We start from the raw sequence: 27,139 nt of genomic DNA, 5'->3' as shown, positions 1-27,139 counted from the left end.
CCTAAGCGTGGAAGGGTATACTCAGATGTGAGTCCCTTGCTCATTGCACCATCAGGATTCAAGCAAGCCGGGCCGACGACGGCTGAAATGCCAGAAACCGGTCCCCGGAAGCTTGTTTCCTTCCCAGTGTAAGAATTGGCTTGGTAGTTTGGTTTGCCCTGTTCCCATCATGCACTGGGACAGGAACAGACTAATTTGCATATAGCCAGGTTCTGAACTGGGATGGTGCAGTGAGCTAAAAAACGGTGTTGGATCTAGCCCTGATCTCTTGACTGGGTGAGAAGATTCTGCTTAATTCAGAAACTCTGTCCATCACCACCCCTTGTTGTTAAATATTTTGTCCACCCTAAGCGTGGAAGGGTATACTCAGATGTGAGTCCCTTGCTCATTGCACCATCAGGATTCAAGCAAGCCGGGCCGACGACGGCTGAAATGCCAGAAACCGGTCCCCGGAAGCTTGTTTCCTTGCAAGTGAAGGATTGGCTTGGTAGTTTGGTTTGCCCTCTTCCCATCATGCACTGGGACAGGAACAGACTAATTTGCATATAGCCAGGTTCTGAACTGGGATGGTGCAGTGAGCTAAAAAACCGTGTTGGATCTAGCCCTGATCTCTTGACTGGGTGAGAGTATTCTGCTTAATTCAGAAACTCTGTCCATCACCTCCCCTTGTTGTTAAATATTTTGTCCACCCTAAGCGTGGAAGGGTATACTCAGATGTGAGTCCCTTGCTCATTGCACCATCAGGATTCAAGCAAGCCGGGCCGACGACGGCTGAAATGCCAGAAACCGGTCCCCGGAAGCTTGTTTCCTTCCCAGTGTAAGATTGGCTTGGTAGTTTGGTTTGCCCTGTTCCCATCATGCACTGGGACAGGAACAGACTAATTTGCATATAGCCAGGTTCTGAACTGGGATGGTGCAGTGAGCTAAAAAACGGTGTTGGATCTAGCCCTGATCTCTTGACTGGGTGAGAGTATTCTGCTTAATTCAGAAACTCTGTCCATCACCACCCCTTGTTGTTAAATATTTTGTCCACCCTAAGCGTGGAAGGGTATACTCAGATGTGAGTCCCTTGCTCATTGCACCATCAGGATTCAAGCAAGCCGGGCCGACGACGGCTGAAATGCCAGAAACCGGTCCCCGGAAGCTTGTTTCCTTCCCAGTGTAAGAATTGGCTTGGTAGTTTGGTTTGCCCTGTTCCCATCATGCACTGGGACAGGAACAGACTAATTTGCATATAGCCAGGTTCTGAACTGGGATGGTGCAGTGAGCTAAAAAACGGTGTTGGATCTAGCCCTGATCTCTTGACTGGATGAGAAGATTCTGCTTAATTCAGAAACTCTGTCCATCACCACCCCTTGTTGTTAAATATTTTGTCCACCCTAAGCGTGGAAGGGTATACTCAGATGTGAGTCCCTTGCTCATTGCACCATCAGGATTCAAGCAAGCCGGGCCGACGACGGCTGAAATGCCAGAAACCGGTCCCCGGAAGCTTGTTTCCTTGCAAGTGAAGGATTGGCTTGGTAGTTTGGTTTGCCCTCTTCCCATCATGCACTGGGACAGGAACAGACTAATTTGCATATAGCCAGGTTCTGAACTGGGATGGTGCAGTGAGCTAAAAAACCGTGTTGGATCTAGCCCTGATCTCTTGACTGGGTGAGAGTATTCTGCTTAATTCAGAAACTCTGTCCATCACCTCCCCTTGTTGTTAAATATTTTGTCCACCCTAAGCGTGGAAGGGTATACTCAGATGTGAGTCCCTTGCTCATTGCACCATCAGGATTCAAGCAAGCCGGGCCGACGACGGCTGAAATGCCAGAAACCGGTCCCCGGAAGCTTGTTTCCTTCCCAGTGTAAGATTGGCTTGGTAGTTTGGTTTGCCCTGTTCCCATCATGCACTGGGACAGGAACAGACTAATTTGCATATAGCCAGGTTCTGAACTGGGATGGTGCAGTGAGCTAAAAAACGGTGTTGGATCTAGCCCTGATCTCTTGACTGGGTGAGAGTATTCTGCTTAATTCAGAAACTCTGTCCATCACCACCCCTTGTTGTTAAATATTTTGTCCACCCTAAGCGTGGAAGGGTATACTCAGATGTGAGTCCCTTGCTCATTGCACCATCAGGATTCAAGCAAGCCGGGCCGACGACGGCTGAAATGCCGGAAACCGGTCCCCGGAAGCTTGTTTCCTTCCCAGTGTAAGAATTGGCTTGGTAGTTTGGTGTGCCCTGTTCCCATCATGCACTGGGACAGGAACAGACTAATTTGCATATAGCCAGGGTCTGAACTGGGATGGTGCAGTGAGCTAAAAAAACGGTGTTGGATCTAGCCCTGATCTCTTGACTGGGTGAGAGTATTCTGCTTAATTCAGAAACTCTGTCCATCACCACCCCTTGTTGTTAAATATTTTGTCCACCCTAAGCGTGGAAGGGTATACTCAGATGTGAGTCCCTTGCTCATTGCACCATCAGGATTCAAGCAAGCCGGGCCGACGACGGCTGAAATGCCAGAAACCGGTCCCCGGAAGCTTGTTTCCTTCCCAGTGTAAGAATTGGCTTCGTAGTTTGGTTTGCCCTGTTCCCATCATACACTGGGACAGGAACAGACTAATTTGCATATAGCCAGGTTCTGAACTGGGAGGGTGCAGTGAGCTAAAAAACGGTGTTGGATCTAGCCCTGATCTCTTGATTGAGTGAGAGTATTCTGCTTAATTCAGAAACTCTGTCCATCACCACCCCTTGTTGTTAAATATTTTGTCCACCCTAAGCGTGGAAGGGTATACTCAGATGTGAGTCCCTTGCTCATTGCACCATCAGGATTCAAGCAAGCCGGGCCGACGACGGCTGAAATGCCAAAAACCGGTCCCCGGAAGCTTGTTTCCTTCCCAGTGTAAGAATTGGCTTGGTAGTTTGGTTTGCCCTGTTCCCATCATGCACCTGGACAGGAACAGACTAATTTGCATATAGCCAGGTTCTGAACTGGGATGGTGCAGTGATCTAAAAAACGCTGTTGGATCTAGCCCTGATCTCTTGACTGGGTGAGAGTATTCTGCTTAATTCAGAAACTCTGTCCATCACCACCCCTTGTTGTTAAATATTTTGTCCACCCTAAGAGTGGAAGGGTATACTCAGATGTGAGTCCCTTGCTCATTGCACCATCAGGATTCAAGCAAGCCGGGCCGACGACGGCTGAAATGCCAGAAACCGGTCCCCGGAAGCTTGTTTCCTTCCCAGTGTAAGAATTGGCTTGGTAGTTTGGTTTGCCCTGTTCCCATCATTCACTGGGACAGGAACAGACTAATTTGCATATAGCCAGGTTCTGAACTGGGATGGTGCAGTGAGCTACAAAACGGTGTTGGATCTAGCCCTGATCTCTTGACTGGGTGAGAGTATTCTGCTTAATTCAGAAACTCTGTCCATCACCACCCCTTGTTGTTAAATATTTTGTCCACCCTAAGCGTTGAAGGGTATACTGAGATGTGAGTCCCTTGCTCATTGCACCATCAGGATTCAAGCAAGCCGGGCCGACGATGGCTGAAATGCCAGAAACCGGTCCCCGGAAGCTTGTTTCCTTCCCAATGTAAGAATTGGCTTGGTAGTTTGGTTTACCCTGTTCCCATCATGCACTGGGACAGGAACAGACTAATTTGCATATAGCCAGGTTCTAAGCTGGGATGGTGCAGTGAGCTAAAAAATGGTGTTGGATCTAGCCCTGATCTCTTGACTGGGTGAGAGTATTCTGCTTAATTCAGAAACTCTGTCCATCACCACCCCTTGTTGTTAAATATTTTGTCCACCCTAAGCGTGGAAGGGTATACTCAGATGTGAGTCCCTTGCTCATTGCACCATCAGGATTCAAGCAAGCCGGGCCGACGACGGCTGAAATGCCAGAAACCGGTCCCCGGAAGCTTGTTTCCTTCCCAGTGTAAGAATTGGCTTGGTAGTTTGGTTTGCCCTGTTCCCATCATGCACTGGGACAGGAACAGACTAATTTGCATATAGCCAGGTTCTGAACTGGGATGGTGCAGTGAGCTAAAAAACGGTGTTGGATCTAGCCCTGATCTCTTGACTGGGTGAGAGTATTCTGCTTAATTCAGAAACTCTGTCCATCACCACCCCTTGTTGTTAAATATTTTGTCCACCCTAAGCGTGGAAGGGTATACTCAGATGTGAGTCCCTTGCTCATTGCACCATCAGGATTCAAGCAAGCCGGGCCGACGACGGCTGAAATGCCGGAAACCGGTCCCCGGAAGCTTGTTTCCTTGCAAGTGAAGGATTGGCTTGGTAGTTTGGTTTGCCCTGTTCCCATCATGCACTGGGACAGGAACAGACTAATTTGCATATAGCCAGGTTCTGAACTGGGATGGTGCAGTGAGCTAAAAAACGGTGTTGGATCTAGCCCTGATCTCTTGACTGGGTGAGAGTATTCTGCTTAATTCAGAAACTCTGTCCATCACCTCCCCTTGTTGTTAAATATTTTGTCCAACCTAAGCGTGGAAGGGTATACTCAGATGTGAGTCCCTTGCTCATTGCACCATCAGGATTCAAGCAAGCCGGGCCGACAACGGCTGAAATGCCAGAAACCGGTCCCCGGAAGCTTGTTTCCTTCCCAGTGTAAGATTGGCTTGGTAGTTTGGTTTGCCCTGTTCCCATCATGCACTGGGACAGGAACAGACTAATTTGCATATAGCCAGGTTCTGAACTGGGATGGTGCAGTGAGCTAAAAAACGGTGTTGGATCTAGCCCTGATCTCTTGACTGGGTGAGAGTATTCTGCTTAATTCAGAAACTCTGTCCATCACCACCCCTTGTTGTTAAATATTTTGTCCACCCTAAGCGTGGAAGGGTATACTCAGATGTGAGTCCCTTGCTCATTGCACCATCAGGATTCAAGCAAGCCGGGCCGACGACGGCTGAAATGCCGGAAACCAGTCCCCGGAAGCTTGTTTCCTTCCAAGTGAAGGATTGGCTTGGTAGTTTGGTTTGCCCTGTTCCCATCATGCACTGGGACAGGAACAGACTAATTTGCATATAGCCAGGTTCTGAACTGGGATTGTGCAGTGAGCTAAAAAACGGTGTTGGATCTAGCCCTGATCTCTTGACTGGGTGAGAGTATTCTGCTTAATTCAGAAACTCTGTCCATCACCTCCCCTTGTTGTTAAATATTTTGTCCACCCTAAGCCTGGAAGGGTATACTCAGATGTGAGTCCCTTGCTCATTGCACCATCAGGATTCAAGCAAGCCGGGCCGACGACGGCTGAAATGCCAGAAACCGGTCCCCGGAAGCTTGTTTCCTTCCCAGTGTAAGAATTGGCTTGGTAGTTTGGTGTGCCCTGTTCCCATCATGCACTGGGACAGGAACAGACTAATTTGCATATAGCCAGGTTCTGAACTGGGATGGTGCAGTGAGCTAAAAAACGGTGTTGTATCTAGCCCTGATCTCTTGACTGGGTGAGAGTATTCTGCTTAATTCAGAAACTCTGTCCATCACCACCCCTTGTGGTTAAATATTTTGTCCACCCTAAGCGTGGAAGGGTATACTCAGATGTGAGTCCCTTGCTCATTGCACCATCAGGATTCAAGCAAGCCGGGCCGACGACGGCTGAAATGCCAGAAACCGGTCCGCGGAAGCTTGTTTCCTTCCCAGTGTAAGAATTGGCTTGGTAGTTTGGTTTGCCCTGTTCCCATCATGCACTGGGACAGGAACAGACTAATTTGCATATAGCCAGGTTCTGAACTGGGATGGTGCAGTGAGCTAAAAAACGGTGTTGGATCTAGCCCTGATCTCTTGACTGGGTGAGAGTATTCTGCTTAATTCAGAAACTCTGTCCATCACCACCCCTTGTTGTTAAATATTTTGTCCACCCTAAGCGTGGAAGGGTATACTCAGATGTGAGTCCCTTGCTCATTGCACCATCAGGATTCAAGCAAGCCGGGCCGACGACGGCTGAAATGCCAGAAACCGGTCCCCGGAAGCTTGTTTCCTTCCCAGTGTAAGAATTGGCTTGGTAGTTTGGTTTTCCCTGTTCCCATCATGCACTGGGACAGGAACAGACTAATTTGCATATAGCCAGGTTCTGAACTGGGAGGGTGCAGTGAGCTAAAAAACGGTGTTGGATCTAGCCCTGATCTCTTGACTGGGTGAGAGTATTCTGCTTAATTCAGAAACTCTGTCCATCACCACCCCTTGTTGTTAAATATTTTGTCCACCCTAAGCGTGGAAGGGTATACTCAGATGTGAGTCCCTTGCTCATTGCACCATCAGGATTCAAGCAAGCCGGGCCGACGACGGCTGAAATGCCAGAAACCGGTCCCCGGAAGCTTGTTTCCTTCCCAGTGTAAGAATTGGCTTGGTAGTTTGGTTTGCCCTGTTCCCATCATGCACCTGGACAGGACCAGACTAAATTTGCATATAGCCAGGTTCTGAACTGGGATGGTGCAGTGAGCTAAAAAACAGTGTTGGATCTAGCCCTGATCTCTTGACTGGGTGAGAGTATTCTGCTTAATTCAGAAACTCTGTCCATCACCACCCCTTGTTGTTAAATATTTTGTCCACCCTAAGCGTGGAAGGGTATACTCAGATGTGAGTCCCTTGCTCATTGCACCATCAGGATTCAAGCAAGCCGGGCCGACGACGGCTGAAATGCCAGAAACCGGTCCCCGGAAGCTTGTTTCCTTCCCAGTGTAAGAATTGGCTTGGTAGTTTGGTTTGCCCTGTTCCCATCATGCACTGGAACAGGAACAGACTAATTTGCATATAGCCAGGTTCTGAACTGGGATGGTGCAGTGAGCTAAAAAACGGTGTTGGATCTAGCCCTGATCTCTTGACTGGGTGAGAGTATTCTGCTTAATTCAGAAACTCTGTCCATCACCACCCCTTGTTGTTAAATATTTTGTACACCCTAAGCGTGGAAGGGTATACTCAGATGTGAGTCCCTTGCTCATTGCACCATCAGGATTCAAGCAAGCCGGGCCGACGACGGCTGAAAAGCCAGAAACCGGTTCCCGGAAGCTTGTTTTCTTCCCAGTGTAAGAATTGGCTTGGTAGTTTGGTTTACCCTGTTCCCATCATGCACTGGGACAGGAACAGACTAATTTGCATATAGCCAGGTTCTGAACTGGGATGGTGCAGTGAGCTAAAAAACGGTGTTGGATCTAGCCCTGATCTCTTGACTGGGTGAGAGTATTTTGCTTAATTCAGAAACTCTGTCCATCACCACCCCTTGTTGTTAAATATTTTGTCCACCCTAAGCGTGGAAGGGTATACTCAGATATGAGTCCCTTGCTCATTGCACCATCAGGATTCAAGCAAGCCGGGCCGACGACGGCTGAAATGCCAGAAACCGGTCCCAGGAAGCTTGTTTCCTTCCCAGTGTAAGAATTGGCTTGGTAGTTTGGTTTGCCCTGTTCCCATCATGCACTGGGACAGGTACAGACTAATTTGCATATAGCCAGGTTCTGAACTGGGATGGTGCAGTGAGCTAAAAAACGGTGTTGGATCTAGCCCTGATCTCTTGACTGGGTGAGAGTATTCTGCTTAATTCAGAAACTCTGTCCATCACCACCCCTTGTTCTTAAATATTTTGTCCACCCTAAGCGTGGAAGGGTATACTCAGATGTGAGTCCCTTGCTCATTGCACCATCAGGATTCAAGCAAGCCGGGCCGACGACGGCTGAAATGCCAGAAACCGGTCCCCGGAAGCTTGTTTCCTTCCCAGTGTAAGAATTGGCTTGGTAGTTTGGTTTGCCCTGTTCCCATAATGCACTGGGACAGGAACAGACTAATTTGCATATAGCCAGGTTCTGAACTGGGATGGTGCAGTGAGCTAAAAAACGGTGTTGGATCTAGCCCTGATCTCTTGACTGGGTGAGAGTATTCTGCTTAATTCAGAAACTCTGTCCATCACCACCCCTTGTTGTTAAATATTTTGTCCACCCTAAGCGTGAAAGGGTATACTCAGATGTGAGTCTCTTGCTCATTGCACCATCAGGATTCAAGCAAGCCGGGCCGACGACGGCTGAAATGCCAGAAACCGGTCCCCGGAAGCTTGTTTCCTTCCCAGTGTAAGAATTGGCTTGGTAGTTTGGTTTGCCCTGTTCCCATCATGCACTGGGACAGGAACAGACTAATTTGCATATAGCCAGGTTCTGAACTGGGATGGTGCAGTGAGCTAAAAAACGGTGCTGGATCTAGCCCTGATCTCTTGACTGGGTGAGAGTATTCTGCTTAATTCAGAAACTCTGTCCATCACCATCCCTTGTTGTTAAATATTTTGTCTACCCTAAGCGTGGAAGGGTATACTCAGATGTGAGTCCCTTGCTCATTGCACCATCAGGATTCAAGCAAGCCAAGCCGACGACGGCTGAAATGCCAGAAACCGGTCCCCGGAAGCTTGTTTCCTTCCCAGTGTAAGAATTGGCTTGGTAGTTTGGTTTGCCCTGTTCCCATCATGCACTGGGACAGGAACAGACTAATTTGCATATAGCCAGGTTCTGAACTGGGATGGTGCAGTGAGCTAAAAAACGGTGTTGGATCTAGCCCTGATCTCTTGACTGGGTGAGAGTATTCTGCTTAATTCAGAAACTCTGTCCATCACCACCCCTTGTTGTTAAATATTTTGTCCACCCTAAGCGTGGAAGGGTATACTCAGATGTGAGTCCCTTGCTCATTGCACCATCAGGATTCAAGCAAGCCGGGCCGACGACGGCTGAAATGCCAGAAACCGGTCCCCGGAAGCTTGTTTCCTTCCCAGTGTAAGATTGGCTTGGTAGTTTGGTTTGCCCTGTTCCCATCATGCACTGGGACAGGAACAGACTAATTTGCATATAGCCAGGTTCTGAACTGGGATGGTGCAGTGAGCTAAAAAATGGTGTTGGATCTAGCCCTGATCTCTTGACTGGGTGAGAGTATTCTGCTTAATTCAGAAACTCTGTCCATCACCACCCCTTGTTGTTAAATATTTTGTCCACCCTAAGCGTGGAAGGGTATACTCAGATGTGAGTCCCTTGCTCATTGCACCATCAGGATTCAAGCAAGCCGGGCCGACGACGGCTGAAATGCCAGAAACCGGTCACCGGTAGCTTGTTTCCTTCCCAGTGTAAGAATTGGCTTGGTAGTTTGGTTTGCCCTGTTCCCATCATGCACTGGGACAGGAACAGACTAATTTGCATATAGCCAGGTTCTGAACTGGGATGGTGCAGGGAGCTAAAAAACGGTGTTGGATCTAGCCCTGATCTCTTGACTGGGTGAGAGTATTCTGCTTAATTCAGAAACTCTGTCCATCACCCCCCCTTGTTGTTAAATATTTTGTCCACCCTAAGCGTGGAAGGGTATACTCAGATGTGAGTCCCTTGCTCATTGCACCATCAGGATTCAAGCAAGCCGGGCCGACGACGGCTGAAATGCCAGAAACCGGTCCCCGGTAGCTTGTTTCCTTCCCAGTGTAAGAATTGGCTTGGTAGTTTGGTTTGCCCTGTTCTCATCATGCACTGGGACAGGAACAGACTAATTTGCATATAGCCAGGTTCTGAACTGGGATGGTGCAGTGAGCTAAAAAACGGTGTTGGATCTAGCCCTGATCTCTTGACTGGGTGAGAGTATTCTGCTTAATTCAGAAACTCTGTCCATCACCACCCCTTGTTGTTAAATATTTTGTCCACCCTAAGCGTGGAAGGGTATACTCAGATGTGAGTCCCTTGCTCATTCCACCATCAGGATTCAAGCAAGCCGGGCCGACGACGGCTGAAATGCCAGAAACCGGTCCCCGGAAGCTTGTTTCCTTCCCAGTGTAAGATTGGCTTGGTAGTTTGGTTTGCCCTGTTCCCATCATGCACTGGGACAGGAACAGACTAATTTGCATATAGCCAGGTTCTGAACTGGGATGGTGCAGTGAGCTAAAAAACGGTGTTGGATCTAGCCCTGATCTCTTGACTGGGTGAGAGTATTCTGCTTAATTCAGAAACTCTGTCCATCACCACCCCTTGTTGTTAAATATTTTGTCCACCCTAAGCGTGGAAGGGTATACTCAGATGTGAGTCCCTTGCTCATTGCACCATCAGGATTCAAGCAAGCCGGGCCGACGACGGCTGAAATACCAGAAACCGGTCCCCGGTAGCTTGTTTCCTTCCCAGTGTAAGAATTGGCTTGGTAGTTTGGTTTGCCCTGTTCCCATCATGCACTGGGACAGGAACAGACTAATTTGCATATAGCCAGGTTCTGAACTGGGATGGTGCAGTGAGCTAAAAAACGGTGCTGGATCTAGCCCTGATCTCTTGACTGGGTGAGAGTATTCTGCTTAATTCAGAAACTCTGTCCATCACCATCCCTTGTTGTTAAATATTTTGTCTACCCTAAGCGTGGAAGGGTATACTCAGATGTGAGTCCCTTGCTCATTGCACCATCAGGATTCAAGCAAGCCAAGCCGACGACGGCTGAAATGCCAGAAACCGGTCCCCGGAAGCTTGTTTCCTTCCCAGTGTAAGAATTGGCTTGGTAGTTTGGTTTGCCCTGTTCCCATCATGCACTGGGACAGGAACAGACTAATTTGCATATAGCCAGGTTCTGAACTGGGATGGTGCAGTGAGCTAAAAAACGGTGTTGGATCTAGCCCTGATCTCTTGACTGGGTGAGAGTATTCTGCTTAATTCAGAAACTCTGTCCATCACCACCCCTTGTTGTTAAATATTTTGTCCACCCTAAGCGTGGAAGGGTATACTCAGATGTGAGTCCCTTGCTCATTGCACCATCAGGATTCAAGCAAGCCGGGCCGACGACGGCTGAAATGCCAGAAACCGGTCCCCGGAAGCTTGTTTCCTTCCCAGTGTAAGATTGGCTTGGTAGTTTGGTTTGCCCTGTTCCCATCATGCACTGAGACAGGAACAGACTAATTTGCATATAGCCAGGTTCTGAACTGGGAAGGTGCAGTGAGCTAAAAAACGGTGTTGGATCTAGCCCTGATCTCTTGACTGGGTGAGAGTATTCTGCTTAATTCAGAAACTCTGTCCATCACCACCCCTTGTTGTTAAATATTTTGTCCACCCTAAGCGTGGAAGGGTATACTCAGATGTGAGTCCCTTGCTCATTGCACCATCAGGATTCAAGCAAGCCGGGCCGACGACGGCTGAAATGCCAGAAACCGGTCCCCGGTAGCTTGTTTCCTTCCCAGTGTAAGAATTGGCTTGGTAGTTTGGTTTGCCCTGTTCCCATCATGCACTGGGACAGGAACAGACTAATTTGCATATAGCCAGGTTCTGAACTGGGATGGTGCAGTGAGCTAAAAAACGGTGTTGGATCTAGCCCTGATCTCTTGACTGGGTGAGAGTATTCTGCTTAATTCAGAAACTCTGTCCATCACCACCCCTTGTTGTTAAATATTTTGTCCACCCTAAGCGTGGAAGGGTATACTCAGATGTGAGTCCCTTGCTCATTGCACCATCAGGATTCAAGCAAGCCGGGCCGACGACGGCTGAAATGCCAGGAACCGGTCCCCGGTAGCTTGTTTCCTTCCCAGTGTAAGAATTGGCTTGGTAGTTTGGTTTGCCCTGTTCCCATCATGCACTGGGACAGGAACAGACTAATTTGCATATAGCCAGGTTCTGAACTGGGATGGTGCAGTGAGCTAAAAAACGGTGTTGGATCTAGCCCTGATCTCTTGACTGGGTGAGAGTATTCTGCTTAATTCAGAAACTCTGTCCATCACCACCCCTTGTTGTTAAATATTTTGTCCACCCTAAGCGTGGAAGGGTATACTCAGATGTGAGTCCCTTGCTCATTGCACCATCAGGATTCAAGCAAGCCGGGCCGACGACGGCTGAAATGCCAGAAACCGGTCCCCGGAAGCTTGTTTCCTTCCCAGTGTAAGAATTGGCTTGGTAGTTTGGTTTGCCCTGTTCCCATCATGCACCTGGACAGGAACAGACTAAATTTGCATATAGCCAGGTGAGGTTCCGTGACGATTTTACTCGTTTTTATAACATTGTCGTAAATACATAATTTTGGTATCAGTGAACCGCAAATGATCCATTTAGTACATTCTGGTATTTTCGCTATGCTACGAGCAAGAGCACTCCAGTTACAAACACATTTCTGTTCTACCCGTGGCATCCATTTTAGAACACGGAAGCCATTTTGTATTCCTTGCCCTCACATAGTCAATGGACACGCAATGATCTCTTTTCATTAAGGACACGTAGGCTTTAACCGGCGATTCACCTTGCTAGTGACACGTGCACCTTAGGCCAGCAACGCTGTAGCAGCATGACTCGGCAAAGACCTGCCTCCCCAGCCTGAGGCCAGTCCTGCTATACTGGTTCTTGTGTTCGTTGGCCTGATCATGATTAAGCGGCCGAAGCTGGTAACCGTGCCCATTTACGACCCACAAACATTTCTTATCCTGTCTTTCTATCTTCTACACCTGGCTCTGCTCCTTTCCTTCTGGGCCTTTATTAGGGGGAGGTAACGAAATTTACGATGAGGCGGTCCGGGTCTTGAATGAAGGATTGACATGGGATTATGATGGACTAGTGGGAACCCCTCATTCGTAATGTTTCGACATCAGATACTGTTGACAATTCCTGTGCAACGCCAAATATTTATTGTTTAAGATACGAATGTTTAGAACTGTGGTAACATGTAAAGAATTTGCCTGAAGCCCAATATTTGGTATATAAGGAGCAATCCTCTTTGTACAAATCGAACAGTCTCCTAGATACTGCCCATGTGTAGTTTCTGTGACTTCTGTGTCCCTGCAGTAATAAACCTTTGGTCTTTGACGCCACCATCGAGAAGCCCGTGTTTCTGTTTGTTTGTGCACCGAGACAGGTGGAACTCCGGGGTCTTCGGGTGTTATCCCTGACACCTCTGGACGGAACCAAAAAGTCCAGAACTCCAATTGGCGCCCAACGTGGGGCGACGTCATTCGGTACCGGTCCAAAAGCCTGAAGAGTTCGAGGAGCTTCGTGTGAAGATTTCAGAGGGAGGCGCCCCACTTCATCGATCCCGGCATATCGCAAAAGTGGCCCCGACGTTCTCTTCCACGAGGGTTCCCGTTCAGACGGCTGCAGTGGTCCGTTGCCTTGACCGTCGCCCTGTCTTGGACCCGAGGTGCAGTCCTCAGTACGGCGAAACGTGACGGGTTTCTCCTTGGTGACGTCTTCAGTGCCTCAGTTAAGTATTCAGTGGTTGCTAGTTAAATATTTTGTGAGGATTGCTCCTGTTTGAATAATCCTTTTAGTTCTCAGTTCAGTTCAGTTCTGTAAGATTATCACTGGTTATTCTGGTTACGATAATCATTCTGTTCAGTTCAGGTATCGATACATTTGTCAGTTCTGGTAGGCCTAAGTTCTTGATTCGAGTGCGCATCTTTTCTGTTTGTGTCTTGTTTGTTTTGTGTTCCGGATTATAAAATGGTAAGTCGGACAAATTGTATGTTGTCTTGTTTTAGTTGCAACAGTGATTCCCAGTTGGAGGACTCGTGTTTGGTTCCTCCGATTGGAACTCCCCTTTATGATCTATATTGCAAATTTGGTGTGGGCCCTATCTCTTATAACGAGATATGGATCCGCTACACAGAGAAAGATGGTGTCCTTAGTTGGCCACTACATGGTAGTTTTGAACCTGAAGTTCTCGATAATCTAGAAAGAAGGTTGTTTAAGAAGAAAGCCCGGCCGGCAATGTTTGATTCTTTCCGTTATTGGCGAAAAGAATCTAAACAGAGAAAGATTAAAAAGTTAAAGAAAGAACAGAAAGAGCAAGAGTTGACTTTAGAACAGTCTGCTAGGCAGCTGCAACTCAACGAGTCTGAGAAAGCGATGGAGGTGGCCGATAGAGAGCGTAATTTAGCGATAGACAAGTGCTATCCTGCTTTGCCATCGAGTACGGCTAAGATAGTAGAGGACCCTGAAAAGGATCCCCTGTTGTCTTACTTGTTACGATCACCCCCACCGTATGCACAAGGTGCTACGGCTCCACCTATACCGAATGTTCAATTACCGGTTGCTGGACAACCTGGTGTCCCTGTTCTCGCTCCCCTGAATCAAGTTCCTGTACCTCCTGTGGTCAATATTAATGTTCCTTCGACAACCCCTCTTCTAGGGTTGCCGACTTCTTTACCTATGCCTGTGTCGCTCACACCTGCTACTTCACAAGCTAATTTTCAAGCTACTCCTACTGTTCCTGACCTATCTGTTCCAACTGCTACTCTATTCACTGCCTCTGCTAATATTATGACTCCGCTTTCTGTTCGTCGAAGGATCACTGATTCTGTCTCTAATATTCTATCTCCCTTCTACAAAACTCTGATTAAGACTCCTACCTCTGACTCTGTACAGAGACGTAGTCAGCTTCCCAGTACTGAGGAAAGAGGAATACTAGATTCCACTGCTCTTAGATGGGTTTCGAAAGTTGGAAGATATAATGTACAAAATGTATTAGATACATTTATGCAATGGAACGAACCGACACAACGATATGTGTTCGATGAAATGTGTTTCCTTCTACGTGAGGAATTGGAAGAGGATGACCCTGAATCAAATCTAGGAGAATTAATTAATGTTCAGAAAGAGTTTGCTACAGGTATGATAGTTGGTCAAAATATAAAAGAAGCGATGGAACTGGTTCTAAGTTATAGGACCGACTCATCCCTTCGTTCACCGAGAGAGTTAGAGAAACGTAGTACGAAACAAAATCGTCAATATCCAATGAGAGAGGTTCCACCAATTTGGCGTGAAGCTGTGCAAGCTAATGTAAACCTTGGTATTGCAGCCGCTCCGGCCCAATTCCAGAGAGTCTGGATACATATTCCATGGAAGCGAGCTGAAGTGTTAGCAGTGAAACAGGCCTTGCCAGATCCGCGTAAAAATCCTGCAGGATACTACAAAGAGTTGGCTCAAACAGTTGACGCTTGTGTATTGAATCTTGCTGACATAGATCTGCTATTTGGTAATATAGTACCGCAACCAATTTGGGCTAAAATTCGTAAAGAGAATCATCCAGTTGCCCTAGGTGGTGACTGGGCAGCTATAATTGCAGCGGATGGTCAACAAGTAGGTGGTTCCAAACCTGAACCCCTAATTGCTAATTTGCCTGGTAGAATAATCGATTTAATGAAAACCTTGATGCCAGCATTGCGCGTTAACTGGGATAAATTGTCCGCATGCAAACAAAAGAAAGACGAAAGCGTCTCCGACTTTTTCACAAGATTCGAAGAGACTTTCGTGGATCATAGTGGTCAAGATATGAGCACAGAAGGAGGCCAGAGATTATTCGTTGATAAATTTGTGCACAATCTGTTGCCAGAACTTAGTAGTAAATTAAAGAATTCTGAAAGTGCGTGGGCTGTCTCTACGACTGCGCAAATACTTGCGACTGCTCAGTACTACGAAAATAGGGATAAAGAAGAGAAGGAAAAATCAGATAAAAAGACGAAAGATTTAAAAACTAAAGTACTTTTACAGCAAGCTTATCCGCCTCGCACGAATCAAACTAATATGCAGCAAGGGACATATCAAAGAACGGATTATAATTTTCAAAGGCCACAATACCAATGGAATCAATGTGCTTATTGCAAAAAAGAAGGTCATTATAAGAGTGATTGTCCAGTTCGGGCGCAAAATAATGATGCGGCAGCTCAGAGAGGTCGTGGTAGTTCTATGCAAAACTCTAGAGGTCGAGGACGAGGTGCTATGTCTCCGCAGACGAGTGATCGCCCCTCTAATTATTTCGATCAGCGAAATGGACAATCTGCCCAACAGAATAGGTCTCCACAGTATCATGTCGAAGACTATTATGAAACTAGTGAGGAAATTCAGCAAAGTGAATACTAGGACAGCCATGGACAAAGAGAGGGAGTAGTATCAGTACCAGTAGATCAGAGTGGACCTTATGTCGCAGTAGCAACATCAGGTATAGTCGAACCGTTTCTGTTGGATACTGGTGCAGCAAAAAGTTCTATCATACATGCTAAACTCCCTGGCGCACCTTTGTCTGGCTCAACAAACGTTTCAGTAGGTTTTTCGGGCGCCCCTGTTCACAACCCTGTTTCTGGTAAGAAACTAGAGGTAATGTCTGTAATAGTCCTGTACTGCCTATTTTGAAACGAACTGACCCTACAAAGCCTCCAGTATATAGGTTCGTAATTGATCTTAGAGAGGTTAATAAAATTGTGATCCCACAGTTTCCTGTGGTTCCAGACATTACTGCATTGTTAACGTTGATTCCTGCTACAGCAGCATGGTTTTCGGTTATCGATTTGAAAAATGCCTTTTTCAGCATTCCGATAGCCGAGGAAAGCAGAGATATTTTCGGATTTTCTCTAGGAGGACGAAGTTTTAGATTTAAACGCGCTCCACAAGGTTATTGTGAAAACCCATCCATTTACAGTCAAGCATTAAAAAGTCAGTTAGATTCCTTCGTACTTCCTCATGGTTCTGCTCTAGTACAGTATGTCGATGATCTTCTAGTGGCTGCCGATGACAAGGAAACTTGCAAAACAGCTACGATTTCTTTATTGCATCACTTGTCAGATTTGAATCACAAGGTGTCACCTTCAAAAATGCAATACTGCTGCCAAGAAGTGACCTACCTAGGTCATCTCTTGTCAAAGGAGGGAAGGAAGTTGACCCCAGAGAGAATAAAAGCAATTACACAGATGAACGTTCCTAGCACACAGAGAGAAGTACGTGCTTTTTTAGGTATTACCTCATATTGTAGGCAATGGATCCCAAATTTTTCTCTTCTAGCAAAACCATTGGTAGCCTTGACTGGGAAAGGTGTTCCAAGTCCGGTACCATGGTCTGCTGAATGTCAGCAGAGTTTTTCTGAGTTACGAAATGCACTGTGTTCAGCACCTGTATTGGGTACACCCGACTACAGTAAGCCATTTACGCTCTATGTCCACGAGAGAGAAGGTTGTGCATTGAGTGTTTTGACGCAGAAATTTGGTGATAAACAACGCCCTTGTGCGTATTTTTCATCAACATTAGATCCAGTAGCTAGAGCATTGCCTAGTTGCTTGAGAGCTACAGCCGCAGCTGCAGCTTCCATTCGACAATCTGCTGGTTTAGTAATGAACAACATGTTAGTAGTCATGGTTCCTCATGCTGTGGATACACTCATGAACCGAACCAAGACGCAACACCTTACCAGTGCTAGATTATCAGGTTATGAACTGACACTGTTAGCTAGTCATATTCAGATCAAAAGATGCAATGTATTGAATCCAGCAACATTGTTGCCGACTAGTCAAGAGTCGAGTGATTCCGAACCACACGACTGTTGTTTCAGAACTGAGGAAGAAACAAAAGGACGAATTGATCTAAAAAAACACTCCGTTGTCAGATCCAGATGGCACGCTGTATGTTGATGGGTCTTGCTTCAAATTGGAGAATGGTGATGTGACTGCTGCTTATGCAGTAACGACCTTGAGTACGATTGTGGAGACTGCAAGAGTGAGTCAGAATTCTGCCCAGGCTGCAGAATTGATCGCGCTAACAAGAGCGTGCGTTTTAGCTAAGGGAAAGAGAGTGAATGTGTTCACAGATAGTCAGTACGCGTTCGGCGTGGCCCATAGTTTTGGCCGTTTGTGGAAAGAGAGAGGTTTCATTACGTCCCATGGGACTAAGATTCAACATGGTCAGCTAGTTAATGACTTGTTGGAATCTCTAACCTTACCGACTGAAGTTGCGATTGTGAAATGCAGTGCTCATAAAGCAATCACGAATGATGTTGGTCGTGGGAATGCTTTTGCTGATGAAACTGCAAAACAGACAGCTAGAAATATGATGAGTAGAATGTATGTTGCAACGTCTGCAAGATGGATTTCTGAGTCTGGAATGTGTGAAGACACAGTGGAAAGCGTGAAAGAAATTCAGAAAGAGGCGACTGAGGAGGAAAAACTTGCATGGAAAGAGAGCACAGGTAAATTGGACTCGAGTGGGTGTTGGATTGATTTGTCGGAACAACAGCGTTGGATGTTGCCTGATGCGTATGTGCTTGCAGTAGTAACGATGGCGCATGGATCAGCGCACATCAGTTCAAAAGGGATTTGTAAGATGTTGGCTCCGGTCTGGAAGAATGACGGGATTAGTAGGTGTGCAGAGAGAGTGGTGAGGAATTGTATGGTATGCTTGATGCATAATCCTGGCAAGGGAATCCCCACACCTGCAGGTCACTTCGCTCCTCCTTCCTGCCCTTTTGAAGTGATCCAGCTAGATTTCATTCACATGGACCGTTGTAATAACCTGAAATACGTCCTAGTGGTAGTTTGTGCTTTTTCCAGATGGATCGAAGCATACCCACTCAAGGACAATACTGCCTTATCCACTGCCAAAATTCTTCTTAAAGAATACTTCCCCAGATACGGAATGCCACGGATTGTTTGGTCAGACAACGGAAGTGAGTTCGTAGGGAAAGTTATGCAGAGTGTGTGTGCCGGCCTAGGGAATAGGCAAAAATTCCATAGTGCAAATCATCCCCAGTCCGCGGGTTTAGTCGAGGGTTACAATGGCACCCTTAAACTGAAACTCGCTAAGATACAAGCATCCACGGGTTTGTCCTGGCCAGACGCATTGCCTTTGGCTTTGCTATCAACAAGAGCAACTGTACATTCTAGAGTAGGGCTTAGTCCCTACGAAATAGTTTTCGGTCGTCCTGCAAATGTTTGGGGGGTACCTAGACCGAAAGAATTTAAGCAGCTGGAATACCCAATGTTAATTGATTACCTTTTCGACTTGACTGCTAAATTGAGTCTTATTCACCAACAGGTTTTCGATGCATTGCCAAAGCCATCAGAGAGTCCAGGCCATCAGCTGAAACCGGGTGATCAGGTGGTCATCCGAAATTTTGCAAGAACGAAAAATCTTCAGCCCAGATTTATTGGCCCGTTCCAAGTCCTGCTAGCAACGAGAACTGCTATTCGTGTGGCCGGAAGAAGAAATTGGATCCATACAACACACGCTAAACGTGTGCCTCTGCCACTTCCTTACGACAACTGGGTAAAGAAAGGAATCGGTGCCTCTGAAACGGAACAAATCCCCAGGTTCATACCTTTCAGCGATGCAGAACTGATCACGGATTCACCAAATTCTGACTCTCCTCCTGAAACTGCTCTTTTGAACCCTGAACATTTGCCATCTGCACCAAAAGAACATTTGCCATCTGCGAACGTGAACATTGCAACGTCAGCTGAAAATACATTGTTCCCAGATCAGACAGCTCCTGCAAAACTGAGATACAACTTACGTTCTCGCAATATGGACAAATAAAGCAGGAAACTGCCTATTTTCAGATTTGAATTTGCTATACATTGCCTCCAGCCAGGAAGTTTGCTAATACTTTGTATTGTTTCTTTTTGTTTTAAAAATTGCCTTGCCGTCTGGGTAGCCGTAGGGTCGTGGCTGTGTGCCTAGTTGAATCTGCGGGGGTCCGACACAAGGTCGACCTTTCTGTTAGTTCTGGGAACTCCCAGGGCTGATAGAGGCATTTTCATCTACGTACACATCATCAGTGGTCGCGAACGGTCGTAGAAGATGGAGCTTCCTGAGCTACAACGAGAAAATGTAATTTATGTTCGCAAAAATAGACTGTACAGAATACTTCACAGCAAATGCTTTCTAATACAATGTGCAGTTACATTTTTAATTGTTTTAATAACGTTGGTGGGTGGAATCATCTTTTGCATACATTTGATTTTTATGCCAGTAACTACAGTGCCTCCCCTTAATCCTGTTACTTCTACAGTTTCTTCTATGCATTCTTTTCACTCATTTCCTGAACACGAACAAGCTCGACGCTCAGAATTTATGAACAATACATTTGTACAGCTCTTGCATCAACACCAACTGATAGTTAATACTACAGACTGCTGGGTGTGTGGGTTGATACCTCACACTATGGATAAAGGCATTCCCTATCTAGTCTTGCCTTTTAGCTACAATGGATCATTTCAGGCCTTTCAGACCATTTTTTCATATGCCCTTGAGACCTATCCTCCGCGTCCACCACGGTCCACTAAATACAACTCAGCCAACAAAGCTTTAGTCCAGGGAATTATTGATATGATTAAAGACGTCAATAATACTCCATCTTACCCTAGAGATGAATTACTGGTGTATTTGAGTTGGAACTCTACAGAGTATCGCCTTAGTTTGGGAGAAAGCAAGCGTAAAAGCTCCACTTCAGTTTGGGTCGTGCCTCACCGAGGTCAGGTCTGTTTGCAAGGAAATGGGAGAAATCCGAGAGCTCAGCTAGGGAGCAGCGAGTGCGTTGAGACTTACGTATTTCCGTCTGACTCCTCCCCTGCCTTTCTGACTGCTAGGGGTACCTACTTCATTTGTCAGGACAGAGCATATACATGGCTGCCTGCTGACTTTTCAGGTTCATGTTATATTGCTCGATTGTTACCTCCGACATACACTGCTTCTTCAGATTATCACAAAACCAGAGTAGCAAGAGGTGTCTTCAGCAAGGAAGATACCGCTGGTCAAGAAGCTGGAGACTTTTTCAAAGGTTTCCTTCCATTTTGGGGGCCTATGGCCAATAGTAGAAACATTCGTCAACTAACACGGGTAGTTGAATCTACTATTACAGAAACTGCTGGTGCCCTTAGTAACTTAACAGCTGAGCTTCAAGCGGATCGTCTCATGACGTTGCAGAACCGTATGGTTCTAGATGTAATACTTGCAGATCGAGGTGGGGTATGCAGAGTGATCCAATCGAGCTGCTGTGTCTTTATTCCTAATAATGCTCCAACAGTCTATGAAGCAATCTCTAAGCTACATAAGATTTCCGACTCTATACACGTAGATAAGGGAAACTGGTCCTTTATGGAGTGGTTTTGGACTCTGGTATCAGCGTGGGGATGGAAGGTTCTGATGGTCATTGGTGTCATCCTAGTATTTCTGTTCTCGTGCTGTCTTATTATCCAATGTGGTCCCGCTCTATGTAGTCTCTGTGCTGCAACCTGTTTCAGAAAAACACCTGCATTTGGAGAAAAGGCACGAGACAGGATGATGATACAACAACATGTCACTGACCTAATGAGCATAGAATTAGACTCTGACTCTGATATAGACTGAGTAATTGCCTATGTAAGGGCAAAAGGAGGGTCTGAGGTTCCGTGACGATTTTACTCGTTTTTATAACATTGTCGTAAATACATAATTTTGGTATCAGTGAACCGCAAATGATCCATTTAGTACATTCTGGTATTTTCGCTATGCTACGAGCAAGAGCACTCCAGTTACAAACACATTTCTGTTCTACCCGTGGCATCCATTTTAGAACACGGAAGCCATTTTGTATTCCTTGCCCTCACATAGTCAATGGACACGCAATGATCTCTTTTCATTAAGGACACGTAGGCTTTAACCGGCGATTCACCTTGCTAGTGACACGTGCACCTTAGGCCAGCAACGCTGTAGCAGCATGACTCGGCAAAGACCTGCCTCCCCAGCCTGAGGCCAGTCCTGCTATACTGGTTCTTGTGTTCGTTGGCCTGATCATGATTAAGCGGCCGAAGCTGGTAACCGTGCCCATTTACGACCCACAAACATTTCTTATCCTGTCTTTCTATCTTCTACACCTGGCTCTGCTCCTTTCCTTCTGGGCCTTTATTAGGGGGAGGTAACGAAATTTACGATGATGCGGTCCGGGTCTTGAATGAAGGATTGACATGGGATTATGATGGACTAGTGGGAACCCCTCATTCGTAATGTTTCGACATCAGATACTGTTGACAATTCCTGTGCAACGCCAAATATTTATTGTTTAAGATACGAATGTTTAGAACTGTGGTAACATGTAAAGAATTTGCCTGAAGCCCAATATTTGGTATATAAGGAGCAATCCTCTTTGTACAAATCGAACAGTCTCCTAGATACTGCCCATGTGTAGTTTCTGTGACTTCTGTGTCCCTGCAGTAATAAACCTTTGGTCTTTGACGCCACCATCGAGAAGCCCGTGTTTCTGTTTGTTTGTGCACCGAGACAGGTGGAACTCCGGGGTCTTCGGGTGTTATCCCTGACACCTCTGGACGGAACCAAAAAGTCCAGAACTCCACAGGTTCTGAACTGGGATGGTGCAGTGAGCTAAAAAACGGTGTTGGATCTAGCCCTGATCTCTTGACTGGGTGAGAGTATTCTGCTTAATTCAGAAACTCTGTCCATCACCACCCCTTGTTGTTAAATATTTTGTCCACCCTAAGCGTGGAAGGGTATACTCAGATGTGAGTCCCTTGCTCATTGCACCATCAGGATTCAAGCAAGCCGGGCCGACGACGGCTGAAATGCCAGAAACCGGTCCCCGGAAGCTTGTTTCCTTCCCAGTGTAAGAATTGGCTTGGTAGTTTGGTTTGCCCTGTTCCCATCATGCACTGGGACAGGAACAGACTAATTTGCATATAGCCAGGTTCTGAACTGGGATGGTGCAGTGAGCTAAAAAACGGTGTTGGATCTAGCCCTGATCTCTTGACTGGGTGAGAGTATTCTGCTTAATTCAGAAACTCTGTCCATCACCACCCCTTGTTGTTAAATATTTTGTCCACCCTAAGCGTGGAAGGGTATACTCAGATGTGAGTCCCTTGCTCATTGCACCATCAGGATTCAAGCAAGCCGGGCCGACGACGGCTGAAAAGCCAGAAACCGGTTCCCGGAAGCTTGTTTCCTTCCCAGTGTAAGAATTGGCTTGGTAGTTTGGTTTGCCCTGTTCCCATCATGCACTGGGACAGGAACAGACTAATTTGCATATAGCCAGGTTCTGAACTGGGATGGTGCAGTGAGCTAAAAAACGGTGTTGGATCTAGCCCTGATCTCTTGACTGGGTGAGAGTATTCTGCTTAATTCAGAAACTCTGTCCATCACCACCCCTTGTTGGTAAATATTTTGTCCACCCTAAGCGTGGAAGGGTATACTCAGATATGAGTCCCTTGCTCATTGCACCATCAGGATTCAAGCAAGCCGGGACGACGACGGCTGAAATGCCAGAAACCGGTCCCAGGAAGCTTGTTTCCTTCCCAGTGTAAGAATTGGCTTGGTAGTTTGGTTTGCCCTGTTCCCATCATGCACTGGGACAGGTACAGACTAATTTGCATATAGCCAGGTTCTGAACTGGGATGGTGCAGTGAGCTAAAAAACGGTGTTGGATCTAGCCCTGATCTCTTGACTGGGTGAGAGTATTCTGCTTAATTCAGAAACTCTGTCCATCACCACCCCTTGTTGTTAAATATTTTGTCCACCCTAAGCGTGGAAGGGTATACTCAGATGTGAGTCCCTTGCTCATTGCACCATCAGGATTCAAGCAAGCCGGGCCGACGACGGCTGAAATGCCAGAAACCGGTCCCCGGAAGCTTGTTTCCTTCCCAGTGTAAGAATTGGCTTGGTAGTTTGGTTTGCCCTGTTCCCATAATGCACTGGGACAGGAACAGACTAATTTGCATATAGCCAGGTTCTGAACTGGGATGGTGCAGTGAGCTAAAAAACGGTGTTGGATCTAGCCCTGATCTCTTGACTGGGTGAGAGTATTCTGCTTAATTCAGAAACTCTGTCCATCACCACCCCTTGTTGTTAAATATTTTGTCCACCCTAAGCGTGAAAGGGTATACTCAGATGTGAGTCCCTTGCTCATTGCACCATCAGGATTCAAGCAAGCCGGGCCGACGACGGCTGAAATGCCAGAAACCGGTCCCCGGAAGGTTGTTTCCTTCCCAGTGTAAGAATTGGCTTGGTAGTTTGGTTTGCCCTGTTCCCATCATGCACTGGGACAGGAACAGACTAATTTGCATATAGCCAGGTTCTGAACTGGGATGGTGCAGTGAGCTAAAAAACGGTGCTGGATCTAGCCCTGATCTCTTGACTGGGTGAGAGTATTCTGCTTAATTCAGAAACTCTGTCCATCACCATCCCTTGTTGTTAAATATTTTGTCCACCCTAAGCGTGGAAGGGTATACTCAGATGTGAGTCCCTTGCTCATTGCACCATCAGGATTCAAGCAAGCCAAGCCGACGACGGCTGAAATGCCAGAAACCGGTCCCCGGAAGCTTGTTTCCTTCCCAGTGTAAGAATTGGCTTGGTAGTTTGGTTTGCCCTGTTCCCATCATGCACTGGGACAGGAACAGACTAATTTGCATATAGCCAGGTTCTGAACTGGGATGGTGCAGTGAGCTAAAAAACGGTGTTGGATCTAGCCCTGATCTCTTGACTGGGTGAGAGTATTCTGCTTAATTCAGAAACTCTGTCCATCACCACCCCTTGTTGTTAAATATTTTGTCCACCCTAAGCGTGGAAGGGTATACTCAGATGTGAGTCCCTTGCTCATTGCACCATCAGGATTCAAGCAAGCCGGGCCGACGACGGCTGAAATAGCAGAAACCGGTCCCCGGTAGCTTGTTTCCTTCCCAGTGTAAGAATTGGCTTGGTAGTTTGGTTTGCCCTGTTCCCATCATGCACTGGGACAGGAACAGACTAATTTGCATATAGCCAGGTTCTGAACTGGGATGGTGCAGTGAGCTAAAAAACGGTGTTGGATCTAGCCCTGATCTCTTGACTGGGTGAGAGTATTCTGCTTAATTCAGAAACTCTGTCCATCACCCCCCCTTGTTGTTAAATATTTTGTCCACCCTAAGCGTGGAAGGGTATACTCAGATGTGAGTCCCTTGTTCATTGCACCATCAGGATTCAAGCAAGCCGGGCCGACGACGGCTGAAATGCCAGAAACCGGTCCCCGGCAGCTTGTTTCCTTCCCAGTGTAAGATTGGCTTGGTAGTTTGGTTTGCCCTGTTCCCATCATGCACTGAGACAGGAACAGACTAATTTGCATATAGCCAGGTTCTGAACTGGGAAGGTGCAGTGAGCTAAAAAACGGTGTTGGATCTAGCCCTGATCTCTTGACTGGGTGAGAGTATTCTGCTTAATTCAGAAACTCTGTCCATCACCACCCCTTGTTGTTAAATATTTTGTCCACCCTAAGCGTGGAAGGGTATACTCAGATGTGAGTCCCTTGCTCATTGCACCATCAGGATTCAAGCAAGCCGGGCCGACGACGGCTGAAATGCCAGAAACCGGTCCCCGATAGCTTGTTTCCTTCCCAGTGTAAGAATTGGCTTGGTAGTTTGGTTTGCCCTGTTCCCATCATACACTGGGACAGGAACAGACTAATTTGCATATAGCCAGGTTCTGAACTGGGATGGTGCAGTGAGCTAAAAAACGGTGTTGGATCTAGCCCTGATCTCTTGACTGGGTGAGAGTATTCTGCTTAATTCAGAAACTCTGTCCATCACCACCCCTTGTTGTTAAATATTTTGTCCACCCTAAGCGTGGAAGGGTATACTCAGATGTGAGTCCCTTGCTCATTGCACCATCAGGATTCAAGCAAGCCGGGCCGACGACGGCTGAAATGCCAGAAACCGGTCCCCGGAAGCTTGTTTCCTTCCCAGTGTAAGATTGGCTTGGTAGTTTGGTTTGCCCTGTTCCCATCATGCACTGAGACAGGAACAGACTAATTTGCATATAGCCAGGTTCTGAACTGGGAAGGTGCAGTGAGCTAAAAAACGGTGTTGGATCTAGCCCTGATCTCTTGACTGGGTGAGAGTATTCTGCTTAATTCAGAAACTCTGTCCATCACCACCCCTTGTTGTTAAATATTTTGTCCACCCTAAGCGTGGAAGGGTATACTCAGATGTGAGTCCCTTGCTCATTGCACCATCAGGATTCAAGCAAGCCGGGCCGACGACGGCTGAAATGCCAGAAACCGGTCCCCGGTAGCTTGTTTCCTTCCCAGTGTAAGAATTGGCTTGGTAGTTTGGTTTGCCCTGTTCCCATCATGCACTGGGACAGCAACAGACTAATTTGCATATAGCCAGGTTCTGAACTGGGATGGTGCAGTGAGCTAAAAAACGGTGTTGGATCTAGCCCTGATCTCTTGACTGGGTGAGAGTATTCTGCTTAATTCAGAAACTCTGTCCATCACCACCCCTTGTTGTTAAATATTTTGTCCACCCTAAGCGTGGAAGGGTATACTCAGATGTGAGTCCCTTGCTCATTGCACCATCAGGATTCAAGCAAGCCGGGCCGACGACGGCTGAAATGCCAGGAACCGGTCCCCGGTAGCTTGTTTCCTTCCCAGTGTAAGAATTGGCTTGGTAGTTTGGTTTGCCCTGTTCCCATCATGCACTGGGACAGGAACAGACTAATTTGCATATAGCCAGGTTCTGAACTGGGATGGTGCAGTGAGCTAAAAAACGGTGTTGGATCTAGCCCTGATCTCTTGACTGGGTGAGAGTATTCTGCTTAATTCAGAAACTCTGTCCATCACCACCCCTTGTTGTTAAATATTTTGTCCACCCTAAGCGTGGAAGGGTATACTCAGATGTGAGTCCCTTGCTCATTGCACCATCAGGATTCAAGCAAGCCGGGCCGACGACGGCTGAAATGCCAGAAACCGGTCCCCGGAAGCTTGTTTCCTTCCCAGTGTAAGAATTGGCTTGGTAGTTTGGTTTGCCCTGTTCCCATCATGCACCTGGACAGGAACAGACTAAATTTGCATATAGCCAGGTTCTGAACTGGGATGGTGCAGTGAGCTAAAAAACGGTGTTGGATCTAGCCCTGATCTCTTGACTGGGTGAGAGTATTCTGCTTAATTCAGAAACTCTGTCCATCACCACCCCTTGTTGTTAAATATTTTGTCCACCCTAAGCGTGGAAGGGTATACTCAGATGTGAGTCCCTTGCTCATTGCACCATCAGGATTCAAGCAAGCCGGGCCGACGACGGCTGAAATGCCAGAAACCGGTCCCCGGAAGCTTGTTTCCTTCCCAGTGTAAGAATTGGCTTGGTAGTTTGGTTTGCCCTGTTCCCATCATGCACTGGGACAGGAACAGACTAATTTGCATATAGCCAGGTTCTGAACTGGGATGGTGCAGTGAGCTAAAAAACGGTGTTGGATCTAGCCCTGATCTCTTGACTGGGTGAGAGTATTCTGCTTAATTCAGAAACTCTGTCCATCACCACCCCTTGTTGTTAAATATTTTGTCCACCCTAAGCGTGGAAGGGTATACTCAGATGTGAGTCCCTTGCTCATTGCACCATCAGGATTCAAGCAAGCCGGGCCGACGACGGATGAAAAGCCAGAAACCGGTTCCCGGAAGCTTGTTTCCTTC

The sequence above is a fragment of the Lissotriton helveticus genome, chromosome 3_2, assembly GCF_964261635.1.
Source record: "Lissotriton helveticus chromosome 3_2, aLisHel1.1, whole genome shotgun sequence".
NCBI lineage: Eukaryota > Metazoa > Chordata > Amphibia > Caudata > Salamandridae > Lissotriton > Lissotriton helveticus.
Note: the sequence above shows the minus strand (reverse complement) of the source record.